Source organism: Bombina bombina, chromosome 3, assembly GCF_027579735.1.
Source record: "Bombina bombina isolate aBomBom1 chromosome 3, aBomBom1.pri, whole genome shotgun sequence".
Lineage (NCBI taxonomy): Eukaryota > Metazoa > Chordata > Amphibia > Anura > Bombinatoridae > Bombina > Bombina bombina.
This window is the reverse complement of record NC_069501.1, coordinates 519,736,856-519,764,021: the sequence shown is the minus strand read 5'-3', so window position 1 is coordinate 519,764,021 and position 27,166 is coordinate 519,736,856.

The window sequence follows — 27,166 nt, the reverse complement described above, 5'->3', positions numbered from 1 at the left end:
TGTTTAGATGAGAAGCCATCAGATCTATTTCTGGAAGTCCCCACATTTAAACAATCTGAAGAAATACCTCTGGGTGAAGAGACCATTCGCCCGGATGGAACGTTTGGCGACTGAGATAATCCGCTTCCCAATTGTCTATACCTGGGATATGAACCGCAGTAACTAGACAGGAGCTGGATTCCGCCCATACCAGTATTCGAGATACTTCTTTCATAGCCAGAGGACTGTGAGTCCCTCCTTGATGATTGATGTATGCCATAGTTGTGACATTGTCTGTCTGAAAACAAATGAATGATTCTCTCTTTAGAAGAGGCTATGACTGAAGAGCTCTGAAAATTGCACGGAGTTCCAAAATATTGATTGGTAATCTCACCTCCTGAGATTCCCAAACCCCTTGTGCTGTCAGAGACCCCCAAACAGCTCCCCAACCTGTCAGACTTGCATCTGTTGAAATTACAGTCCAGGTCGGAAGAACAAAAGAAGCCCCCTGAACTAAACGATGGTGATCTGTCCACCACGTCAGAGAGTGTCGTACAATCGGTTTTAAAGATATTAATTGAGATATCTTTGTGTAATCCCTGCACCACTGGTTCAGCATACAGAGCTGAAGAGGTCGCATGTGAAAACGAGCAAAGGGGATCGCGTCCGATGCAGCAGTCATAAGACCTAGAATTTCCATGCAAAAGGCTACCGAAGGGAATAATTGTGATTGAAAGTTTCGACAAGCTGAGATCAATTTTAGACGTCTCTTGTCTGTCAGAGACAGAGTCATGGACACTGAATCTATCTGGAAACCTAAAAAGGTTACCCTTGTCTGAGGAATCAATTAACTTTTCGGTAAATTGATCCTCCAACCATGATCTTGAAGAAACATCACAAGTCGATTCGTATGAGATTCTGCTAAATGTGAAGACTGAGCAAGTACCAAGATATCGTCCAAATAAGGAAATACCACAATACCGTGTTCTCTGATTACAGACAGAAGGGCACAGAGAACCTTTGTAAAAATTCTTGGAGCTGTTGCTAGGCCAAACGGCAGAGCCACAAACTGGTAATGCTTGTCTAAGAAAGAGACTCTCAGAAACTGATAGTGATCTGGATGAATCGGAATATGCAGATATGCATCCTGTAAATCTATTGTGGACATATAATGCCCTTGCTGAACAAAAGGCAGGATAGTCCTTATAGTTACCATTTTGAATGTTGGTATCCTTACATAACGATTCAATATTTTTAGATCCAGAACTGGTCTGAAGGAATTCTCCTTCTTTGGTACAATGAAGATATTTGAATAAAACCCTAGCCCCTGTTCCAGAACTGGAACTGGCATAATTACTCCAGCCAACTCTAAATCTGAAACACATTTCAGAAATGCTTGAGCTTTCGCTGGATTTACTGGGACACGGGAAAGAAAAAATCTCTTTGCAGGAGGCCTTATCTTGAAGCCAATTCTGTACCCTTCTGAAACAATGTTCTGAATCCAAAGATTGTGAATTGAATTGATCCAAATTTCTTTGAAAAAACTTAATCTGCCCCCTACCAGCTGGGCTGGAATGAGGGCCGTATCTTCATGTGGACTTGGGAGCTGGCTTTGGTTTTCTAAAAGGCTTGGATTTATTCCAGACTGGAGATGGTTTCCAAACTGATACCACTCCTGTGGGTGAAGGATCAGGCTTTTGTTCCTTAGTGTGACGAAAGGAACAAAAACGATTATTAGACCTAAATTTACCTTTAGATTTTTTATCCTGTGGTATAAAAGTTCCTTTCCCTCCAGTAACAGTTGAGATAATAGAATCCAACTGAGAACCAAATAATTTATTACCCTGGAAAGAAAGGGAAAGCAAAGTTGACTTAGAAGACATATCAGCACTCCAAGTTTTAAGCCATAAAGCTCTTCTAGCTAAAATAGCTAGAGACATATACCTGACATCGACTCTAATGATATCAAAGATGGCATCACAAATAAAGTTATTAGCATGTTGAAGAAGATTAACAATGCTATGAGAATTATGATCTGTTACTTGTTGCGCTAAAGCTTCTAACCAAAAAGTTGAAGCTGCAGCAACATCCGCTAAAGATATAGCTGGTCTAAGAAGATTACCTGAACATAAGTAAGCTTTTCTTAGAAAGGATTCAATCGTCCTATCTAAAGAATCCTTAAAGGAAGTACTATCTGCCGTAGGAATAGTAGTACGTTTAGCAAGAGTAGAGATAGCCCCATCAACTTTAGGGATTTTGTCCCAAAACTCTAATCTGTCAGCTGGCACAGGATATAATTGCTTAAAACGTTTAGAAGGAGTAAATGAATTACCCAAATTATTCAAAAATGACGCCACATCCGGAACGCCGACACCTTTGGCGCAAAACCCGTCAAAAATGACGCAACTTCCGGCGACACGTATGACGCCGGAAACAGAAAAAAAAATCAGATTCAAGTTCAATCCGATTGGCTGATCCAATCAGCCAATCAGATTGAGCTTGCATTCTATTGGCTGTTTCGTGTTTGATTCGAGCAATCACGCGTGGAAGGAGAGGAAACACATAAGCTAGGCTGAACGACCAAGGCACTGCCAAGGCATCTATCAGTTCGGCCTGGGGATCCTTTGACCTGGATCCGTAACGTGGAAGTTTGGCATTATGACGAGATGCCATCAGATCCAGTTCCGGTCTGCCCCATTTGTGAATCAATGAAGCAAACACCTCCGGATGGAGTTCCCACTCCCCCGGATGAAAAGTCTGACGACTTAGAAAATCCGCTTCCAAATTTTCTACTCCTGGGATGTAGATTGCAGACAGATAACAAGAGTGGGTCTCCGCCCATCGGATTATCTTGAATACTTCTATCATCGCTTAGGAACTCCTTGTTCCCCCCTGATGATTGATATATGCCACAGTCGTGATGTTGTCCGACTGGAATCTGATGAATTTGACCGAAGCCAAATGAGGCCACGCATGAAGCGCATTGAATATTGCTCTCAGTTCCAGAATATTGATTGGAAGTAGAGACTCTACTTGAGTCCAAACACCCTGAGCCTTCAGGGAATTCCAGACTGCACCCCAGCCCAGCAGGCTGGCATCCATTGTCACTATCACCCACGAGGGTCTTCGAAAACAAGTCCCCTGGGACAGATGATTCGGTGACAACCACCAAAGAAGAGAGTCTCTGGTCTCTTGATCCAGATTTATCTGAGGAGATAAATTCGCATAATCCCCATTCCACTGTCCGAGCATGCACAGCTGCAGTGGTCTGAGGTGGAAGTGAGCAAACGGGATGATGTCCATTGCTGCTACCATTAATCCAATTACCTTCATACACTGAGCCACTGATGGCCGAGGAATGGACTGATGTGCTCAGCAAGTATTTAGAATCTTTGATTTTCTGACCTCCGTTTATATAAATATACATATATAGAAATATATATAGACATGAAAATATAGAAATATTTTCATGTCTACCGAGTCTATCAGAGTTCCCAAGAAATGGACCCTTGTCTGTGGAACTAGTGAACTCTTTTCTATGTTCACCTTCCAACCATGAGTTCTCAGGAAAGACAGGACTGTGTCCGTGTGAGATTTTGTCAGATGATAAGTTGACGCCTGTATCAAAATGTCATCCAGATAAGGCGCCACTGCTATGCCTCGCGGTCTGAGAACCACCAGAAGAGACCCTAGAACCTTTGTGAAGATTCTGGGTGCTGTGGCCAACCCGAAGAGAAGAGCCACGAACTGATAATGTTTGTCCAGGAAAGCAAACCTTAGATGATGATCCTTGTGGATAGGAATATGAAGGTAAGCATCCTTCAAGACCATGGTAGTCATATATTGACCCTCCTGGATCATTGGTAAGATTGTTCGTATAGTCTCCATCTTGAACGATGGGACTCTGAGAAACTTGTTTAGACACTTGAGATATAAAATGGGTCTGAAAGATCCCTCTTTTTTGGGAACCACGAAAAGGATTTGAGTAAAACCCCTGTCCCTGTTCTGTTTTTGAAACGGGACAAATTACTCCCATGGTAAAGAGGTCTTTTACACAGCTTAAGAACGCCTCTCTTTTTATCTGGTCTACATATAATCGTGAAAGATGAAATCTCCCTCTTGGGAGAAAATCCTTGAATTCCAGTTGATACCCGTGGGTCACGATTTCCAGCGCCCAGGGGTCCTGAACATCTCTTGCCCAAGCCTGAGCAAAGAAAGAAAGTCTGCCCCCTACTAGATCGGGTCCCGGATCAGGGGCGGCCCCTTCATGCTGTCTTTGTAGCAGCAGCAGGCTTCTTGGATTGTTTACCTTTATTCCAAGTCGGGTTGGGTCTCCAGACTGACTTAGATTGAGCAAAATTCCCTTCCTGCTTTGTGGAGGAAGAGGAAGCAGAGGGTCCTCCTTTAAAATTCCGTAAGGAACGAAAAACATAATTTATGTAAGAACGTACCTGATAAATTCATTTCTTTCATATTGGCAAGAGTCCATGAGCTAGTGACGTATGGGATATACATTCCTACCAGGAGGGGCAAAGTTTCCCAAACCTCAAAATGCCTATAAATACACCCCTCACCACACCCACAATTCAATTTAATGAATAGCCAAGAAGTGGGGTGATAAGAAAGGCGCAAAAGCATCAACAAGGAATTGAAATAATTGTGCTTTATACAAAAAAATCATAACCACCACAAAAAAGGGTGGGTCTCATGGACTCTTGCCAATATGAAAGAAATGAATTTATCAGGTAAGTTCTTACATAAATTATGTTTTCTTTCATGTAATTGGCAAGAGTCCATGAGCTAGTGACGTATGGGATAGCAAATACCAAAGATGTGGAACTCCACGCAAGAGTCACTAGAGAGGGAGGGATAAAATAAAGACAGCCAATTCCGCTGAAAAAACAATCCACAACCCAAACCAATCTTTATAATGAAAAAAACTGAAATTATAAGCAGAAAAATCAGACTGAAACAGCTGCCTGAAGTACTTTTCTACCAAAAACTGCTTCTGAATAAGAAAAAACATCAAAATGGTAGAATTTAGTAAAAGTATGCAAAGAAGACCAAGTTGCTGCTTTGCAAATCTGATCAACAGAAGCTTCATTCTTAAAAGCCCAGGAAGTAGAAACTGACCTAGTAGAATGAGCCGTAATCCTTTGAGGCGGGGATTTACCCGACTCCACATAAGCATGATGAATCAAAAGCTTTAACCAAGACGCCAAAGAAATGGCAGAAGCCTTCTGACCTTGCCTAAAACCAGAAAAGATAACAAATAGACTAGAAGTCTTACTGAAATCTTAGTAGCTTCAACATAATATTTCAAAACTCTGACCACATCCAAAGAATGTAAGGATATTTCCAAAGAATTCTTAGGATTTAGGACACAAGGAAGGAACAATAATTCCTCTATTAATGTTGTTAGAATTCACAACTTGAGGTAAAAATTTAAATATAGACAGCAAAAACCGCCTTATCCTGATGAAAAATCAGAAAAGGAGACTCACAAGAAAGAGCAGATAATTCAAAAACTCTTCTAGCAGAAGAGATGGCCAAAAAGAACAATACTTTCCAAGAAAGTAATTTAATGTCCAAAGAATGCATATGCTTAAACGGAAGAGCCTGTTAAGCCCTCAGAACCAAATTAAGACTCCAAGGAGGAGAAATTGGCTTAATGACAGGCTTGATACGAACCAAAGCCTGAACAAAACAATGAATATCAGAAAGATTAGCAATTTTTTCTGTGAAACAGCACAGAAAGAGCAGAGATTTGTCCTTTCAAGGAACTTGCAGACAAAACCTTATGAAGAAACTATAAAATCCTAGGAATTCTAAAAGAATGCCAAGAGAAATTATGAGAAGAGCATCATAAGATGTAAGTCTTCCAAACTCGATAATAAATCTTTCTAGACACAGATTTACAAACCTGCAACATAGTATTGATCACTGAGTCAGAGAAACCTCTATGACTAAACACTAAGCGTTTTAATTGCCATACCATCAAATTTAATCATTTGATTTCCTTACGGAAAAAAATGAATCTTAAGGTCTGGCCTAAATGGAAGTGACCAAGGTTGGCAACCGGACATCCGAACAAGAACCATATACCAAAACCTGAGCGGCCATGCTGGAGCCACCAGCAGCACAAACGATTGCTCCATAATGATTTTGAAAAATCACTCTTAAAAAGAAGAACCAGAAGGAGCAAAAATATAGGCAGATTGATAACTCCAAGGAAGTGTCAATGCATACACTGCTTCCGCCTGAGGATCCCCGGACCTGAATAGGTACCTGGGAAGTTTTTCTTGTTTAGATGAGATGCCATCAGAACTATTACTGGAAACACTCACATCTGAACAATTTGAAAAAACACATCTGGGTAAAGAGACCATTCTCCCGGATGTAAAGCTTGATTGACAGAGATAATCCGCTTCCCAATTGTCTAAACCTGGGATATGGACCGCAGACATTAGACAGGAGGTGGATTTAGCCCAAGCAAGTATCCGAGATACTTCTTTCACAGCCTAAGGACTGAGAGTCCCACCCTGATGATTGACATACGCCACAGTTGTGACATTGTCTGTCTGAAAAACAATAACGTCTCTCTCTTCAAAAAGAAGCCAAAACGGACGAACTCTGAGAATGGTAATCTCGCCTCCTGAGATTTCCAAACCCCTTGTGCTGACAGAGATCCCCAGACAGCCTCCCAACCTAAAAGACTCGCATCTGTAGTGATCAAGGTCCAGGTTGGATGAATCAAAGAGACCCGTAGAACTATATGATGGTGATCTAACCACCAAGTCAAAAGATAGTTGAACATTGGAATTCAAAGAAAAAAATAATTAATTAAAAATTATATCCTAGAATCCCTGTACCATTAATTCAGCATAAAAAACTGGAAAGGTTTCATATGAAAATGAGCAAAGGGAATCGAATCCAATGCTGCAGCCATGAGACCTAAAACTTCCATGAATATAGCTACTGAAGGAAATAATAGAGACTGAAGGTTCCGACAAACTGAACCCAATATAATTGCCTCCTGTCTGTTAGAGACAAAGACATTGACACAATCTATCTGGAAACCTAAAAAAGGTGACCCTTGTCTGAGCAATCAAGGATCTTTTGATAAAAAGATCCTCCAACCATGTCTTAGAAGAAACAACAAAAGTTGAATCGTATGAGATTCTGGAGAACGAAAAGACTGAGCCAGTACCACGAGATCGTCCAAATAAGGAAACATTGAGAACCTTGAAAAGATTCTCAGAGCTGTCGCTAGACCAGAAGGAAAAGCAACAAATTGGTAATGCATGTCAAAAAAAGAGAATCTCAGAAAATGAAATTAATCTGAATGAAAACAGAAGAAGAAGATATGCATCTATTGTATCTATTGTAAACAAATAATGCCCTTACTGACCAAAAAGGCAAAATAGACCATATAAACACCATTCTGAAAGAAGGAACTCTTATATGACAAATAAAAAAGATTTTCTATCTTTGGGACAATGAATAGTTTTGAACAAAACCCCAAACCCTGTTCCTGAAATGGAACTGGTATGAATACCCCAGATAACTCCAGGTCTGAGCAGCGCCTTGAGACCCCAACGGGTAACCAGCCGCGCCTCACAAGTACCCAATGCATACAGGTCTGAATCATACTTCAGGAAAAGTGTGAGCCTTTACTGGAATAGCTGGAACATGCTAGAGAGAAAAAAAATTCTCACAGGCGGTTTTACTCTGAATCCTATTCAGTACCCCAATCTAAGAAGTTTGGAACGAATTGAACCAAACAAATTTAAAAAAGTCTTAACCTGCCCCTTACAGCTAAGCTGGAATAAAAAAAAACGCACCAACATGCAAATTTGTGGGGCTGACTTTGATCTTTTAAATAGCTTAAATTCATTCCATGTTGAAGAAAGCTTCCAATTAGAAACATGTTACTTGGGGAAGAATTAGGATTCCATTCCCTATTAAGAACAAACTAATATAAGCTTAAGATTTACTCTTAGAACTCAATCTTGAAGCAACAAAAAACTCCCTTCCCCATATCTTGCAATATGTAATAGAAAAACAACATATAAAGCAAAATTATCAAATTCCTTAAATGACAGTTTCAGGAATGGGAAAAAATGCAAACAGAACAAGCCTCTAGAAACCAGAAGCAACTAAAAAGTGAGACTTAAATAATGTAAAAAAAACTGGCGCCAAGTATGACGCGCACATATTTTTTGGCTCCAAAAACGTCAGTAACAAACACGAGAGTCAAAAATTACACAACTACGTGAAAACTTCCGGCGTCAACTACGACGCCGGAAATGACGTCATTGACGTCAAACGTCAATCTCGCGCCAAAAAAGTCTCGCGCCGAAAATGACGCAATAAATTTTAGCATTTTTTGCACCCGCGAGCCTAATAGCCCGCAGTTTAAAGGAAAAAAGTCAATTGAAAATTTTAGGTAAGAAAAATATTTAATTCATATGCATTTTCCCAAAAAATGAAACCGACAGTCTGAAAGAAGGAAAATAAACTGATTGACCTGAATCATGGCAAATATAAGTATAAAACATATATTTAGAACTTTACATATAAAGTGCCAAACCATAGCTGAGAGTGTCATAAATAAAATAAGACTTACTTACCCAAAGACACTCATCTACATAAAGTAGATAGCCAAACCAGTACTGAAACGAGAATCAGTACAGGTAATGGTATATAAGAGTATATCGTCGATCTGAAAAGGGAGGTAGGAGAAGAAATCTCTACGACCGATAATAGAGAACCTATGAAATAGATCCCCTAGAGGAAGACCATGGTATTCAAATAGGCAATACTCTCTTCACATCCCTCTGACATTCACTGCACTCTGAGAGGAAAACCGGGCTTCAGCCTGCTGCGAAGCGCATATCAACATAGAAATCTAGCACAAACTTACTTCACCACCTCCATGGGAGGCAAAGTTTTTAAAACTGAATTGTGGGTGTGGTGAGGGGTGTATTTATAGGCATTTTGAGGTTTGGGAAACTTTGCCCCTCCTGGTAGGAATGTATATCCCATACGTCACTAGCTCATGGACTCTTGCCAATTACATGAAAGAAATTATTTTGTTTACCCCTCATCTTCACAGACTTATCCTGAGGTAGGGCATGGCCTTTATCTCCAGTAATGTCAGAAATGATTTCCTTCAATTCAGGCCCGAAAAGGGTCTTACCTTTAAAGGGAATAGCTAAAAGCTTAGTTTTTGATGACACATCAGCAGACCAAGATTTGAGCCATAACGCTTTACGCGCTAGAATAGCAAATCCTGCATTTTTCGTCGCTAATTTAGCAATTTAGAAAAGCGGCATCAGTAATAAAAGAATTAGCTAGCTTGAGAGCCTTAATTCTATCCAAAATGTCATCTAATGGAGTTTCAACCTTCAGAGACTCTTCTAGAGCCTCAAACCAAAAAGCCGCTGCAGTAGTTACTGGAACAATGCAAGCCGTAGGTTGTAAAAGCAAACCCTGATTAATAAATAATTTCTTTAGAAGACCCTCTAACTTTTTATCCATAGGGTCTTTGAAAGCACAACTGTCCTCAATGGGTATAGTTGTACACTTAGCCAGGGTAGATATAGCTCCCTCTACCTTAGGGACAGTTTGCCAAGAGTCCTGAATGGTGTCTGATATGGGAAACATTTTCTTAAAATTAGGAGGGGGAGAAAACGGTATACCTGGTCTATCCCATTCCTTTTTAATAATTTCCGAAATTACTTTTAGGAACCGGAAAAACATCAGTGTAAGTAGGCACCTCTAGATATTTGTTTATCTTACACAATTTCTCTGGTGGTATCACAATAGGGTCACAATCATCCAGAGTCGCTAAAACCTCCCAAAGTAACAGGCGGAGGTGTTCCAGCTTAAATTTAAAGGACATAACATCCGAATCTGTCTGAGGTAACACATTCCCTGAGTCTGAAAGCTCTCCCTCAGACAGCAATTCCCTGACCCCCAACTCAGAGCACTGTGAAGGTACATCGGAAATAGCTAATAAAGCATCAGAGGATTCAGTATTCACGTTAATACCTGACCTACTGTGTTTACCCTGTAACACTGGTAATTTAGATAATACCTCTGTAAGGGTAGTTGACATAACTGCAGCCATCTCCTGCAGAGTAAATGAGTTAGACGCACTGGAGTTACTTGGCGTCACTTGTGTGGGCGTTAAGGGTTGTGACACTTGGGGAGAATTGGATGGCATATCCTGATTCTCTTCAGACTGAGAATCATCCTTAGGCACACTTTCTTGACCTAAAATATGCTTTTTACAATGTAAGGCCCTTTCAGTACAAGAGGTACACAATGTAAGAGGGGGTTCCACAATAGCTTCTAAACACATAGAACAATGAAATTCCTCAATGTCAGACATGTTGAACAGACTAGTAATAACCACAGAGGTCGTTAAACACTTTATTTACTGCTTTAAACAAAATATTGAGAAACGTGTACTGCGCCTTTAAGAAATAAAAAGCGCACAATTTTTCCCAAACTGCTTCAAAAATGTTAATTTGCTCTAAAAATTAACTGTAGCTCATTAATAGCTCCAAAATTTATTGCACCCCAAGAGTAAGGGGAGAAATTAACCTCTAAAGTAACTTAAATTACAAAAAATGTCAATTTTTACAAAAATACCCCCTGCACCTCGCCACAGCTCTGCTGTGGCGCCTACCTGCCCCCAGGGTACTTGAAAATGACTCGCTAACAATCACTGTCTAGGATCAACCGGAGTTAATGCTTGCTGCTTCTCAGCCAGAAGGAAGTGCGCATCTGAGCGCGTGAAATTAAGCCCCGCCCATCATGGCCGATGCCGGAGTAGGCCTAAAACAACCGCATGGTGAAGCGGTTTTGCAAAAAACTAAGTGGAACATATAAAACCACATACCAGTATAGCCAAACCGGTCATTTTAATGCAAACAAAAAACCGATCAGCGGTTTCTGCCTCTCCCAGTGTCATATTAATGCCCATTATAATGATATATGTCAACAGAAAATTAAAACATAGGTCTCCAGTAACACCCCTCTGTACTGCTTACCCCATTCCCTTACAGGGAAATAAATGCCAGCCAGTTCATATATATTAAGTCTCCTCAGAAATAAGGGGCTGCACATACCTCAATGCTGCTTGTAGCATGAAACCGATCTCCATACTGAAGATGTCTCTTGTGTTACCTTCAAAAATCTTGTGGGAACTAACATGGATCTTAGTTACAGCTGCTAAGATCATCAACCTCAGAGCAGAAATCTTCTTCCATATCCCGCTGAGGAAAATAGTACACACCGGTACCATTTAAAATAAAAAAACTTCTTGATTGAAGAAACTAAAACTAACAACCTCACTTTACCTCTTCCTAGTATAACACAGGCAAAGAGAATGACTTGGGGTGGAGGGGAAGGGAGGAGCTATATATACAACTCTGCTGTGGTGCTCTTTGCCACTTCCTGTTAGCAGGAGGATAATATCCCACAAGTAAGGATGAAATCCGTGGACTCGTCGTATCTTGTAGAAGAAAATAAAAACAGCTATTTCTGCTGAGAAATTAAAACCAAATAATAATTAAGTTTTCTTACATTTTTTTAAAAAACTCAAAACGTAGGCAATAGATTCAAACTGAGACAGCTGCCTGAAGAACTTTTCTACCAAAGACTGCTTCAGAAGAAGCAAATACATCAAAATGGTAAAATTTAGTAAATGTATGCAAAGAAGACCAGGTTGCTGCTTTGCAAATCTGATCAACTGAAGCTTCATTCTTGAAATCCCAAAAAGTGGCAACTGATCTAGTAAAATGAGCTCTAATTCTCTGAGGTGGAGACTGCCCCGCCTCCAAATAAGCTTTGTGAATTAAAAGTTTCAACCAAGATGCCAAAGAAATGGCAGAGGCTTTCTGACCTTTCCTGGAACCAGAGAAAATAACAAATAGACTAAAAGTCTTTCTGAAATCCTTAGTAGCCTCAACATAGTATTTCAAAGCTCTTACCACTTTCAAAGAATGTAGAGATCTTTCAAGATAATTCTTAGGACTGGGACACAAGGAAGGAACAACAATTTTCATATTAATGTTGTTAGAATTCACAACGTTAGGCAGAAATGTAAACGAAGTCCGCAAAACAGCTTTATCTTGATGGAAAATCAGATAAGGAGACTCACAAGAGAGAGCTGACAACTCAGAAACTCTTCTAGCAGAAGAGATAGCCAAAAGAAATAACACTTTCCAAGAAAGTAGTTTAATATCTAAAGAATGCATAGGCTCAAAAGGAGGAGGCTGCAAAATCCTTAAAACCAAATTGAGACTCCAACAAGGAGAAACAGACTTAATAACAGGTGAATATCAGCAATTTTAGCAATCTTTCTATGAAATAAGTCATTAAGAGCAGAGATTTGTCCCTTCAAAGTATTTGCAGACAAACCTTTATCCAAACCCTCCTGAAGAAACTGTAAAATCCTAGGAATTCTAAAAGAATTCCAGAATTCCAAGAAATATAGGTTTTCCAAACCAGATAATAAATCTTCCTTAAAAACAGACTTACGAGCCTGTAACATAGTGCTAATCACTGAGTAAGAGAAACCTCTATGACTAAGAACTAAGCATTCAATTTCCATACCTTCAAATTTAGAGATTTGAGATCCTGATGGAAAAACGATCCTTGAGACAGAAGGTCTGGCCTTAAAGGAAGTGGCCAAGTTTGGCAACTGGACATCCAGACAAGATCTGCATACCATAACCTGTGAGCTAATGCTGGTGCTATCAGAAACACATAAGATTGTTCTATTATGATCTTGGAGATCACCTTTGGAATAAGAACTAGAGGCGGAAATATGTAAGCAGGTTGGTAAAACCAAGGAACTGCTAAAGCATCCACCATCTCTGCCTGAGGATCCTTGGACCTGGAAAGGTATCTGGGAAGTTTCTTGTTAAGACAGATCTATTTTTGGAAGACCCCACCATCAGCACAATCTGACAAAAACATCTGGTTGGAGAGACCACTCCCCCGGATGCAAAGTCTGACGACTGAGAAAATCCGCTTCCCAATTGTCTACACCTGGGATATGAGATGCAGAGATTAGACAAGAGTTGGACTCCGCCTAAGAAAGTATCTGAGATACTTCTTTCATTACTAAAGAGCTGCAAGTCCCCCCCTGATGATTGACATATGCCACTGTTGTGATATTGTCTATCTGAAAACGAATGAAAAGTTCTCTCTTCAATAGAGGCCAAGCCTAAAGAGCTCTGAAGATAGCACAGAGTTCTAAAATATTGATTGGTAACCTCGCCTCTTGAGGTTTCCAAACCCCTTGTGCTGTCAGAGACCCCCAGACAGCTCCCCAAACTGTAAGACTTGCATCCGTTGAGATCACAGTCCAGGAAGGACAAACAAAAGAGGCCCCTTGAACAATACGGTGATGGTCCAACCACCAAGACAGAGAGAGTTGAATGTTGGGATTTAAGAATATCAGTTGTGATATCCGAGTATAATCCCTGCACCATTGATTCAGCATGCAAAGCTGCAGAGGTCTGATATGAAAACGAGCAAAGGGGATCACATCTGATGCTGCAGTCATAAGACCTAAAACTTCCATGCAAATAGCCACTTAAGGGAATGATCGAGACTGAAGGTTTAGACAAGCAAAAACCAATTTAATTTGCCTCTTGTCTGTTAAAGACAGAATCATGGACACTGAATCTATCTGGAAACCTAAAAAGGTGAAACTTGTTTGAGGAATCAAACTTTTTTGTAAATTGATCCTCCAACCATGCCTTTAAAGAAACAACACTAGTTGTTTCATGTGAGATTCGGCTAAATGAAAAGACTGAGCTAGTACCAAGATATCGTCCAAATAAGGAAACACTGCAATACCCTGCTCTCTGATTACAGATTGAAGGGCACGAGAACCTTTGCGAAAATTCTTGGAGCTGTTGCTAGGCCGAATGGAAGAGCGATAAATTGGTAATGCTTGTCTAGAAAAGAGAATCTCAGAAAGCGATAGTTGTCTGGATGAATTTGAATGTGAAGATAAGCATCCTGTAAGTCTATTGTGGACATAAAATGCCCTTGCTGAACAAAAGGCAGAATAGTCCTTATAGTCACCATCTTGAAAGTTGGGACTCTTACAAAATGATTTAAAAACTTCAGATCCAGAACTGGTCTGAAAGAATTCTCTTTCATTGGGACAATGAATAGATTTGAATAGAAACCCAAACCCTGTTCCTGGAGAGGAACAATCACCCCTGAAAGCTCTAGGTCTGAAACACATTTCAGAAAAGCCTGAGCCTTCACAGGATTTGTTGGAATATGAGAAAGAAAGAATCTTCCCACAGGAGGTCTTATTCTGAAACCTATTTGATACCCTTGAGACACAATACTGAATGCACTGATTCTGAACAGAACCTGTCCAAACGTCCTGAAATAATTTCAATCTGCCCCCCACCAGTTGATCTGGATTGATGGCCGTACCCTTCATGCAGTCTTGGGGGCTGGATTTGGTTTTTTATAAGGCATGGTTTTATTCCATTTTGAAGATGGTCTCCAATTGAAATCAGAGGCCTTAAGGGAAGGAGTGTTTTTTGTTCTCTATTCTGACGAAAGGAACTAAAATGATTAGGAGCTTTAAATTTACCCTTAGATTTTTTTATCTTGAAGTAGAAAGGCTCCCTTCCCCCCAGTGATAGTGGAAATAATATAATCCAATTGAGAACCAAATAAATTCTTATCCTGGAAAGATAGAGATAGTAATCTAGATTTAGACACCATGTCAGCATTCCAAGCTTTAAGCCATAAAGCTCTAAAATAGCTAAAGACATAGATTTAACTTCGATTTTAATAACGTCAAATATAGCATCACAAATGAAATGATTAGCATGTTGAAGAACAATGCTAGACAAATCAGGATCCTCTACCTGACAAGCTAATCTTTCCAACCAAAAAGTTGAAGCAGCAGCCACATCAGCCATAGAAATGGCAGGTCTAAGAATATAGACAATGTAAATAAGCTTTTCTGAGATAAGATTCAATCTTCCTGTCTAAAGGATTCTTAAAATAAGTACTATCTTCCATATGGATAGTAGTAGGTCTGGCAAGAGTGGGAATAGCCCCATCAACTTTAACCCCTTAACAACGCATGTCGTACAGGGTACGTCGCACACAACCTGGTCTTAAAAGACCAGCGACGTAGCCTGTACGACATTAGGGGTTTAAAGCGGCTGGAAGCGATCCTGCTCACTTCCAGCCGCTTTCCAGTTATTGCAGTGATGCCTCGATATCGAGGCATCCTGCAATAACACCCCTTGGCCATCCAATGCAGAGAGAGCCACTCTGTGGCCCTCTCTGCACCGGACATCGATGGCCGGTATCGGTGGGTGGGAGTCGACTTGTGAGGCGGGTGGGCGGCCATCGATGGGCCGGGTAATGTAGAGGGGGATGGGATCGGGGGCGGGGCCGATGGGGGCGCGCACAGGAGGCGGCGGGCGGGTGCGTGCACAGGGCGGGAGCGGGTGGGAACCGCTACTCTACAGAAAATATGTTGTTATAAAAGTGGGAGTTATAAAAGTATTAAAAAAAATAAATCGAAGGTATCTAGGAGGGGGTGGGGGGTTGGTCTTTGGTGGGGGGGAGAAGCTACACTACAGAAAAGGGGGGGAAAGCAACACTTTTATTCTAAACTGGGTACTGGCAGACAGCTGCCAGTACCCAAGATGGCGCCCATTAAGGCAGAGGGGGAGGGTTAGAGAGCTGTTTGGTGGGGGATCAGTCAGGTTGGGGGCTAAGGGGGCTCCTACACAGCAGCATATGTAAATATGCTTAAAAACCAAAAAAGCCTAAATATACCTTTTATTTTAGTACTGGCAGAGTTGCTGCCAGTACTTAAGATGGCGGGGACAATTGTGGGGTGGGGGAGGGAAGAGAGCTGTTTGGGAGGGATCAGGGGGTCTGATGTTTCAGGTGGGAGGCTGAGCTCTACACTAAAGCTAAAATTAACCCTAATTAACCCCTTCACTGCTAGCCATAATACACGTGTGATGCGCAGCGGCATTTAGCGGCCTTATAAGTACCAAAAAGCAAAGCCATATATGACTGCTATTTCTGAACAAAGGGGATCCCAGAGAAGCATTTACAACCATTTGTGCCATAATTGCACAAGCTGTTTGTAAATGATTTCAGTGAGAAACCTAAAATTGTGAAAAATTTAACGTTTTTTTTAATTTGATCGCATTTGGCGGTGAAATGGTGGCATGAAATATACCAAAATGGGCCTAGATCAATACATGGGGTTGTCTACTACACTAAAGCTAAAATTAACCCAAAAAGCTTCCTCCATGCTCCCTAATTAACCCCTTCACTGCTGGGCATAATACACGTATGGTGCACACTGGCATTTAGCGGCCTTCTAATTACCAAAAAGCAACGCCAAAGCCATATATGTCTGCTATTTCTGAACAAAGGGGATCCCAGAGAAAAATGTACAACCATTTATGCCATAATTGCACAAGCTGTTTGTAAATAATTTCAGTGAGAAACCGAAAGTTTGTGAAAAAATTTGTGAAAAAGTGAACTATTTTTTGTATTTGATTGCATTTGGCGGTGAAATATCCAGAATGAACACAAAAATCAATAAAATTAAATAATAATAATAATAATAGAAAATATATAGAGTGAAAAGTAATAAATAATAATAATAATATTATTAAATAAATGTAGATATTATAATGGTCTACAATCAACTAGTTTTTACAATTACTTTTATGTTTCCACTGTTTAATGGTTCATTACAGCTGGTAATACAAGGGAAAGATAGTGAGTTTTATTATCAAGAGCAGTTCAGCTGCATACTTAAATTTTGATGCAAGAAGTACTGTCTAGTATTTCTCATATTAGTTGGTGTTATATTAACTAAGGAAGTATACTTTGGGATAAAAGTCTTATTATATTGACTAAATGTGAATCCGAAAAATGGTGATATTAAAACAAAATAAGAGATGACCCTTGAAAATAAGAGATTATAAAATTAAAAGTTCTGATAATATAACTAATTATTTAAATAAAGTGATGCGGTGCCACATGTGGTACAGGTGAGGATGAATAAAATGTACACACAAAATAGTGCTATTACTGACGTGGTAATAAAAAAAATTAAATGTGTGTAGGTGATAAATAATTGAAAATATCTTCATGGTGGTGTATGTTTTGGGTCCTAGATGCAGATAGCAAATATTAAAGTGTCAGTGATGAGTGATGGATATATAATCCATGTTTTAGTGACTACTGAATTTATAGTCAATATGATAATTGCGTTATGCATGTTCAAAGGTTGTTTATAGGATCTTCCTAGTATGGATGGTTTCTTGTTTGAATTAATTTTTTTTATTTTTCTGAGTTGCTGATATTTTTCATCTTATTTATATCTACAGGTATGAAAAATAATTGTTATGTTCATTTAACCCATTGGGTTGTATGGAATTAAGCAGATAAATCCATCTGCTTTCATGTTGTTATAAACTTGTTTCTTTGTCTCCACCTCTAATTCCAAGGTTGATTTTGTGTATTCCAAAGCACATTAGTCCTTCTGCCTTTCCTTGATGGAATTTGTAAAAATGTTGTGCTACTGATGAAATGGCCTTCTTGTTCTTTAAGTCTTTAGCTGCATTTCTGATATTACGCACGTGTTCTTGCAATCTCGTTCGTAATTTACGTGTCGTCATCCCTACATAGATTTTGGGGCACTTACATTGTAAGACATAAATTACACCAGTGGTGTTGCAATTGATGAAAGATTTGATTGGATGTTTTTTATCAAATCTATCTGTAACTGATGTTGTTTTTTTCAGAAATTTGCAGCTAATAGAATTCCCACATGGGTATGAACCGTTTTGTATGCCACTGACAGTAGTTTTCTTTTTGCGAGTATAATGGCTGGGGCTCACTAAATCCTTCAGATTTTTTGTGCGTCGCTAACTGATGTCAACTTTGGATCCTAAGAATTGATCCAGGGTATTAACTACTTGTAGGATATGCCAGTGTTTGTTGATCATTTGAATTATGTCTTTGCTCTGTGTGTTATAAGTTAACACTAATCTGGTTTTGCTATCATTGGTGCGAATCTTAGGTTTCAATAAGTTCTGACGTTCTGTTTTTCTTGCTCTATCCTTTGCTTTTTTAATTAGAGATTTACTATACCCCCTCTGGCTAAGGCGATCTGTTGTTTCTTGCGCTCTGATTTTATATAAATCTGGTTCCGAACAGTTTCTTTTGACTCGTAGAAATTCTCCTGTTGGAAGTGATTTGATTGTGCATGGTGCATGTGCACTTGTATTGTAAAGAATAGTATTAGTGGCTGTTTTCTTTCTGTATAGATCAGTCCCCACCATGCCATTGCTTTTTTTTGAAAATTCTTAAATCCAAAAAGGATATTTCTGTCTGACTGTATTCATAGGTTAGTTTGATGTTTAAACTGTTTAGATTTAGAATCTTTAGAAACATGTCCAGCTTTTCTTTGGGTCCTTCCCAGATAAAAAGAATGTCATCTATGTACCTTAGCCAGAGGGGGATATGTTTAGTAAATTCATCATTGTCATCAATGAAGACAGTGTTGTGCTCCCACCAACCTAGAAATAGGTTGGCGTACGTGGGTGCACACGCTGTCCCCATGGCTGTCCCCCTTGTTTGCAGATAGAATTCGTCGTTGAAAACGAAGTAATTCTTTTCAAGTACAAATTCAAGTAATTTCATCACAAATTTATTGTGATTATCATCCTCTTCTGTTTGTAGATTGAGATAGTATTGAACTGCTTCCAGCCCTAATTCATATTGGATACTGGTGTAAAGGGCCTCCACATCTGCGGTGACAAGCCAAGATGTGGGTCCTAGTTGGATACCTTGTAAATGCTGAAGTGTCTCCATAGTGTCTTTTATATATGAAGGAATTTCTGTTAGAAATTCTCTTAAATCGCTGGTCGATATATTTACTTGCTTTTTCTGTCAAGTTTTCATTACCAGACACTATGGGGCGGCCCGGAGGATGTTTGGCATTTTTATGTACCTTGGGGATCAGGTAAAAGGTGGCTATTTTCAGATGGTTTACAGTCAGGAATTACTTCTCTTTTTCACTGATTATGTTGTTCATTTTGGCTTGAGTGATGAGATCTTTATACTGTGCTAGAAACTGTTCCGTTGGATTACTCCACAGTTTTTTGTAACAAGTCTCATTAGTTAGTTGTGAATTGGCTTCTTTTAGATACATCTCTCTAGGCCAGAGAACGATATTGCCACCTTTGTCCGCTTGGCGGACTATAATGTCATCCCACTTTTGAATTTCGGCTAGAGCATGTTTTTCACCTTTGGTTAAATTTGTTGGAGGAGATTTGACTTGTAAACTCAATATCTCTTTACAAACAATGTTGTTGAAAATTTGTACACTTGGGCTCATTGAGGATTTAGGTATATATTTGGATTTATTAATTAGGCTATTTCGCCAATTTGTACTTCCATCTGTTTCATTTTCTTTCAATAGATCTTCTAAATCCTGTAATGCTGTTAAATCCTCTATGGTCCATTGATTCTCTAGATTTGGTTCTTTCTGATTTTTTTATATCTGCATATTGTTTGCGTAACAATAGTTTTCGCAAGAATAATTGTATATCCTTGATATTTTCAAACTTGTCAAGTGATGTACTTGGACAAAAAGATAACTCTTTAGATAATAGAGATAGATGGTATTCTGACAACATTTTGTTAGATAGATTTAACACTTTCATTGTTTCAGTTTGATTTTGGAGAAAGGACTGGGGCTCCTTTTGTAAGGTTTGTTGCTGTGTCTGGTGTCTCTGACACTTCTGGTTCTTGTTGCTTTTTTGTTTGCTCCCCCTACCTCTTCTGGTGGGTCTGGGTTTATGTTGGTACCTTCCTCTAAAACAGTGATTTTCAACCTTTTTTTTGCCGTGGCACACTTTTTTACATTAAAAAATCCTGCGGCACACCACCATCCCAAAGTTTTACAAAATCACACATTGTAGCCTAATACAGTATATATATATCTCAAACAAAATTTAAAAAATGTCACACTGTTGTCAGTCTGCCGCGGCACACCTGAGGATCTCTCACGGCACACTAGTGTGCCATGGCACACTGGTTGAAAAACACTGCTCTAAAAAACCTTTCCTTTTTCTGTTTTCTGACTGAGTTGGGGCAGACTTGGCAGGTCGTTCTGGGGTTGCTTCCTCTATAGGGTTATCAGATTCTTCACCTTCTGTCTCTATGTCACTTTGTATAATGGTTACTCTTTGACGATTTGTAGAGGTGTTAGAATTAAATTTTCTTTTCCATCTGTATACCCTGTTGTTTTGGAAGTCTTCCACATCTCTGTTTAGTTTTCCCATTTTGGTTTATTTAATTTCTGCCTCGTATCTGTCAAGTTCTTTTTGATATTTTTTATAGGAGGTTTCAAATTCTTTGAGTGTCTCAAATTGTTTCAGTTGTTCATTTTGTAATTTTATCAACTCTTCTAGTCTCTCATATTCTGCAGTGTCATGTTTAATGAGGATATTCATTAGTTTGTTAGAGCACTCAGACAGCACCTCAGCCACTTTTTGTAACAAAATAAACCTGGACTGATATCTATATCATATTACCAGATCCAGAGATCAATAGGCTACCCTAAGCTGTAAATTTGAGCAGTGCCATTAGTACCTCCCTTTTCTTTGTTTAATTAAAATTTAGACCTGCCTTAAAAGGACAGGGCGGGCCGTGGACTGGATACACTACAAGAGAAATAAATTTATCAGGTAAGCATAAATTATGTTTTCTCTTGTTAAGTGTATCCAGTCCACGGATCATCCATTACTTGTGGGATACCAATACCAAAGCTAAAGTACACGGATGATGCGAGGGACAAGGCAGGATTAAGCGGAAGGAACCACTGCCTGAAGAACCTTTCTCCCAAACACAGCCTCCGAAGAAGCAAAAGTATCAAATTTGTAAAATTTTGAAAAAGTGTGAAGCAAAGACCAAGTTGCAGCCTTGCAAATCTGTTCAACAGAGGCCTCATTTTTGAAGGCCCAGGTGGAAGCCACAGCTCTAGTAGAATGAGCTGTAATCATTTCAGGGGGCTGCTGTCCAGCAGTCTCATAGGCTAGGCTTATTACGCTCCGAAGCCAAAAGGAAAGAGAGGTTGCCGAAGCTTTTTGAGCTCTCCTCTGTCCAGAGTAAACGACAAACAGGAAAGATGTTTGACGAAAATCCTTAGTAGCTTGTAAGTAAAACTTCAAGGCACGGACTACGTCCAGATTATGTAAAAGACGTTCCTTCTTTGAAGAAGGATTAGGGCACAACGATGGAACAACAATCTCTTGATTGATATTCTTGTTAGAAACCACCTTAGGTAAAAACCCAGGTTTGGTACGCAGAACTACCTTATCTGCATGAAAAATCAGATAGGGAGAATCACATTGTAAGGCAGATAGCTCAGAGACTCTCCGAGCCGAGGAAATAGCCATCAAAAACAGAACTTTCCAAGATAAAAGTTTAATATCAATGGAATGAAGGGGTTCAAACGGAACTCCTTGAAGAACCTTAAGAACCAAGTTTAAGCTCCACGGGGGAGCAACAGGTTTAAACACAGGCTTAAATCTAACCAAAGCCTGGCAAAATGCCTGGAGGTCTGGAACCTCTGCCAGACGCTTGTGCAAAAGAATAGACAGAGTAGAAATCTGTCCCTTTAAGGAACTAGCTGATAATCCTTTGTCCAAGCCCTCTTGGAGAAAAGACAATATTCTAGGAATCCTAACTTTACTCCATGAGTAAGTCTTGGATTCACACCAATAAAGATATTTACTCCATATCTTGTGGTAGATTTTCCTGGTAACAGGCTTTTGTGCCTGTATTAAAGTATCAATGACTGACTCGGAGAAGCCACGCTTTGATAGAATCAAGCGTTCAATCTCCATGCAGTCAGTCTCAGAGAAATTAGATTTGGATGATTGAAAGGACCTTGTATCAGAAGGTCCTGTCTTAGAGGCAGAGTCCATGGTGGAAAGGATGACATGTCCACTAGGTCTGCATACCAAGTCCTGCGTGGCCACGCAGGTGCTATCAGAATCACCGATGCTCTCTCCTGTTTGATTTTGGCAATCAGTCGAGGGAGCAGAGGAAATGGTGGAAACACATAAGCCAGGTTGAAGAACCAAGGCGCTGCTAGCGCATCTATCAGCGTCGCTTCTGGGTCCCTGGACCTGGATCCGTAACAAGGAAGCTTGGCGTTCTGGCGAGATGCCATGAGATCCAACTCTGGTTTGCCCCAACGATGAATCAACTGAGCAAATACCTCCGGATGGAGTTCCCACTCCCCCGGATGGAAAGTCTGACGACTTAGAAAATCCGCCTCCCAGTTCTCCAAGCCTGGGATATGGATTGCTGACAGGTGGCAAGAGTGGTACTCTGCCCAGCGAATTATTTTTGAGACTTCTAACATCGCTAGGGAACTCCTGGTTCCCCCTTGATGGTTGATGTAAGCCACAGTCGTGATGTTGTCCGACTGAAATCTGATGAACCTCAGTGTTGCTAACTGAGGCCAAGCCAGAAGAGCATTGAATATCGCTCTTAACTCCAGAATATTTATTGGAAGGAGTTTCTACTCCTGAGTCCACGATCCCTGTGCCTTCAGGGAATTCCAGACTGCACCCCAACCTAGAAGGCTGGCATCTGTTGTTACAATTGTCCAATCTGGCCTGCGAAAGGTCATACCCTTGGACAGGTGTACCCGAGACAACCACCAGAGAAGAGAATCTCTGGTCTCTTGATCCAGATTTAGCAGAGGATACAAATCTGTGTAATCCCCATTCCACTGACTCAGCATGCATAATTGCAGCGGTCTGAGATGAAGGCGCGCAAATGGCACTATGTCCATTGCCGCTACCATTAAGCCGATTACCTCCATACAATGAGCTACCGAAGGGCGCGGAATGGAGTGAAGAACACGGCAAGCATTTAGAAGTTTTGATAACCTGGACTCCATCAGGTAAATTTTCATTTCTACAGAATCTATAAGAGTCCCTAAGAAGGAGACTCTTGTGAGTGGGGATAGAGAACTCTTTTCCTCGTTCACTTTCCACCCGTGCGACCTCAGAAATGCCAGAACTATCTCTGTATGAGACTTGGCAACTTGAAAGCTTGACGCCTGTATCAGGATGTCGTCTAGATACGGAGCCACCGCTATGCCTCGCGGTCTTAGAACTGCCAGAAGTGAGCCCAGAACCTTTGTAAAGATTCTCGGGGCTGTAGCCAACCCGAAGGGAAGAGCTACAAATTGGTAATGCCTGTCTAGAAAGGCAAACCTTAGAAACCGATAATCTTTGTGAATCGGTATGTGAAGGTAGGCATCCTTTAAGACCACTGTGGTCATGTACTGACCTTCTTGGATCATGGGTAGGATGGTCCGAATAGTTTCCATTTTGAATGATGGAACTTTGAGGAATTTGTTTAAGATCTTTAGATCCAAAATTGGTCTGAAGGTTCCCTCTTTTTTGGGAACCACAAACAGATTTGAATAAAAACCCTGTCCTTGTTCCGTCCGTGGAACTGGATGGATCACTCCCATAACTAGGAGGTCTTGCACACAGCGTAGGAATGCCTCTTTCTTTATCTGATTTGCAGATAGCCTTGAAAGATGAAATCTCCCTTGTGGAGGGGAAGCTTTGAAGTCCAGAAGATATCCCTGAGATATGATCTCCAACGCCCAGGGATCCTGAACATCTCTTGCCCACGCCTGGGCGAAGAGAGAAAGTCTGCCCCCTACTAGATCCGTCGCCGGATAGAGGGCCATTCCTTCATGCTGTCTTAGAGGCAGCAGCAGGCTTTCTGGCCTGCTTGCCTTTGTTCCAGGACTGGTTAGGTTTCCAGGCCTGCTTAGATTGAGCAAAAGTCCCCTCTTGTTTTGAAGCGGAGGAAGTTGATGCTGCACCTGCCTTGAAATTTCGAAAGGCACGAAAATTAGACTGTTTGGCCTTTGCTTTGGCCCTGTCCTAAGGAAGGGTGTGACCCTTACCTCCAGTAATGTCAGCAATAATTTCCTTCAAACCAGGCCTGAATAAGGTCTGCCCCTTGAAAGGAATGTTGAGTAATTTAGACTTCGAAGTCACGTCAGCTGACCAGGATTTAAGCCATAGCGCCCTACGCGCTTGGATGGCGAATCCGGAAATTCTTAGCCGTTAGTTTAGTCAAATGAACAATGGCATCAGAAACAAATGAGTTAGCTAGCTTAAGTGTTCTAAGCTTGTCAATAATTTCAGTCAATGGAGCTGTATGGATGGCCTCTTCCAGGGCCTCAAACCAGAATGCCGCCGCGGCCGTGACAGGCGCAATGCATGCAAGGGGCTGTAAAATAAAACCTTGTTGAATAAACATTTTCTTAAGGTAACCCTCCAATTTTTTATCCATTGGATCTGAAAAAGCACAACTGTCCTCAACCGGGATAGTAGTACGCTTTGCTAAAGTAGAAACTGCTCCCTCCACCTTAGGGACCGTCTGCCATAAGTCCCGTGTAGTGGCGTCTATTGGAAACATTTTTCTAAATACAGGGAGTGCAGAATTATTAGGCAAGTTGTATTTTTGAGGATTAATTTTATTATTGAACAACAACCATGTTCTCAATGAACCCAAAAAACTAATTAATATCAAAGCTGAATAGTTTTGGAAGTAGTTTTTAGTTTGTTTTTAGTTATAGCTATTTTAGGGGGATATCTGTGTGTGCAGGTGACTATTACTGTGCATAATTATTAGGCAACTTAACAAAAAACAAATATATACCCATTTCAATTATTTATTTTTACCAGTGAAACCAATATAACATCTCAACATTCACAAATATACATTTCTGACATTCAAAAACAAAACAAAAACAAATCAGTGACCAATATAGCCACCTTTCTTTGCAAGGACACTCAAAAGCCTGCCATCCATGGATTCTGTCAGTGTTTTGATCTGTTCACCATCAACATTGCGTGCAGCAGCAACCACAGCCTCCCAGACACTGTTCAGAGAGGTGTACTGTTTTCCCTCCTTGTAAATCTCACATTTGATGATGGACCACAGGTTCTCAATGGGGTTCAGATCAGGTGAACAAGGAGGCCATGTCATTAGATTTTCTTCTTTTATACCCTTTCTTGCCAGCCACGCTGTGGAGTACTTGGACGCGTGTGATGGAGCATTGTCCTGCATGAAAATCATGTTTTTCTTGAAGGATGCAGACTTCTTCCTGTACCACTGCTTGAAGAAGGTGTCTTCCAGAAACTGGCAGTAGGACTGGGAGTTGAGCTTGACTCCATCCTCAACCCGAAAAGGCCCCAGAAGCTCATCTTTGATGATACCAGCCCAAACCAGTACTCCACCTCCACCTTGCTGGCGTCTGAGTCGGACTGGAGCTCTCTGCCCTTTACCAATCCAGCCACGGGCCCATCCATCTGGCCCATCAAGACTCACTCTCATTTCATCAGTCCATAAAACCTTAGAAAAATCAGTCTTGAGATATTTCTTGACCCAGTCTTGACGTTTCAGCTTGTGTGTCTTGTTCAGTGGTGGTCGTCTTTCAGCCTTTCTTACCTTGGCCATGTCTCTGAGTATTGCACACCTTGTGCTTTTGGGCACTCCAGTGATGTTGCAGCTCTGAAATATGGCAGCTGCACGCTTGACTTTTCTCAGTTCATGGGCAGTTATTTTGCGCCTTGGTTTTTCCACACGCTTCTTGCGACCCTGTTGACTATTTTGAATGAAACGCTTGATTGTTCGATGATCACGCTTCAGAAGCTTTGCAATTTTAAGAGTGCTGCATCCCTCTGCAAGATATCTCACTATTTTTGACTTTTCTGAGCCTGTCAAGTCCTTCTTTTGACCCATTTTGCCAAAGGAAAGGAAGTTGCCTAATAATTATGCACACCTGATATAGGGTGTTGATGTCATTAGACCACACCCCTTCTCATTACAGAGATGCACATCACCTAATATGCTTAGTTGGTAGTAGGCTTTCGAGCCTATACAGCTTGGAGTAAGACAACATGCATAAAGAGGATGATGTGGTCAAAATACTCATTTGCCTAATAATTCTGCACTCCCTGTATAGGAGGTGGGGAAAAAGGCACCCCCGGTCTATCCCACTCCTCGCTAATAATTTCTGTAAGCCTTTTAGGTATAGGAAAAACATCAGTACACACCGGTACCGTATAGTATTTCTCCAGCCTACACAATTTCTCTGGTACTGCAACTGTGTTACAGTCATTCAGAGCAGCTAATACCTCCCCAAGCAACACACGGAGGTTCTCAAGCTTAAATTTAAAATTAGAAATCTCTGAATCAGGTTTCCCCGAATCAGAGATGTCACCCACAGACTGAAGCTCTCCGTCCTCATGATCTGCATATTGTGACGCAGTATCAGACATGGCCCTTACAGCATCTGCGTGCTCTGTATTTCTCCTAACCCCAGAGCAATCGCGCTTGCCTCTTAATTCAGGCAACCTGGATAATACCTCTGACAGGGTATTATTCATGATTGCAGCCATATCCTGCAAGGTAATCGCTATGGGCGTCCCTGATGTAATTGGCACCATATTAGCATGCATCCCCTGAGCGGGAGGCGAAGGGTCTGACACGTGGGGAGAGTTAGTCGGCATAACTTCCCCCTCGTCAGAATCTTCTGGTGATATTTCTTTTATAGTTAAAGACTGATCTTTACTGTTTAAGGTGAAATCAATATATTTAGTACACATTCTCATATGGGGCTCCACCATGGCTTTCAAACATAATGAACAAGTAGTTTCCTCTGTGTCAGACATGTTTAAACAGACTAGCAATGAGACTAGCAAGCTTGGAAAACACTTTAAACAAGTTTACAAGCAATATAAAAAACGTTACTGCACCTTTAAGAAACACAAATTTTGTCAAAATTTGAAATAACAGTGAAAAAAGGCAGTTACACTAAATAACAAAATGTTTACAGTGTATGCAACAAGTTAGCAGAGCATTGCACCCACTTGCAAATGGATAATTAACCCCTTAATACCCAAAACTGAATAATAAAAGACAAAAACATGTTTTTTTTTTTGTTTTGTTTTTTCAAACAGTCACAACAACTGCCACAGCTCTACTGTGGCTTTTTACCTCCCTCAAAAATGACTTTGAAGCC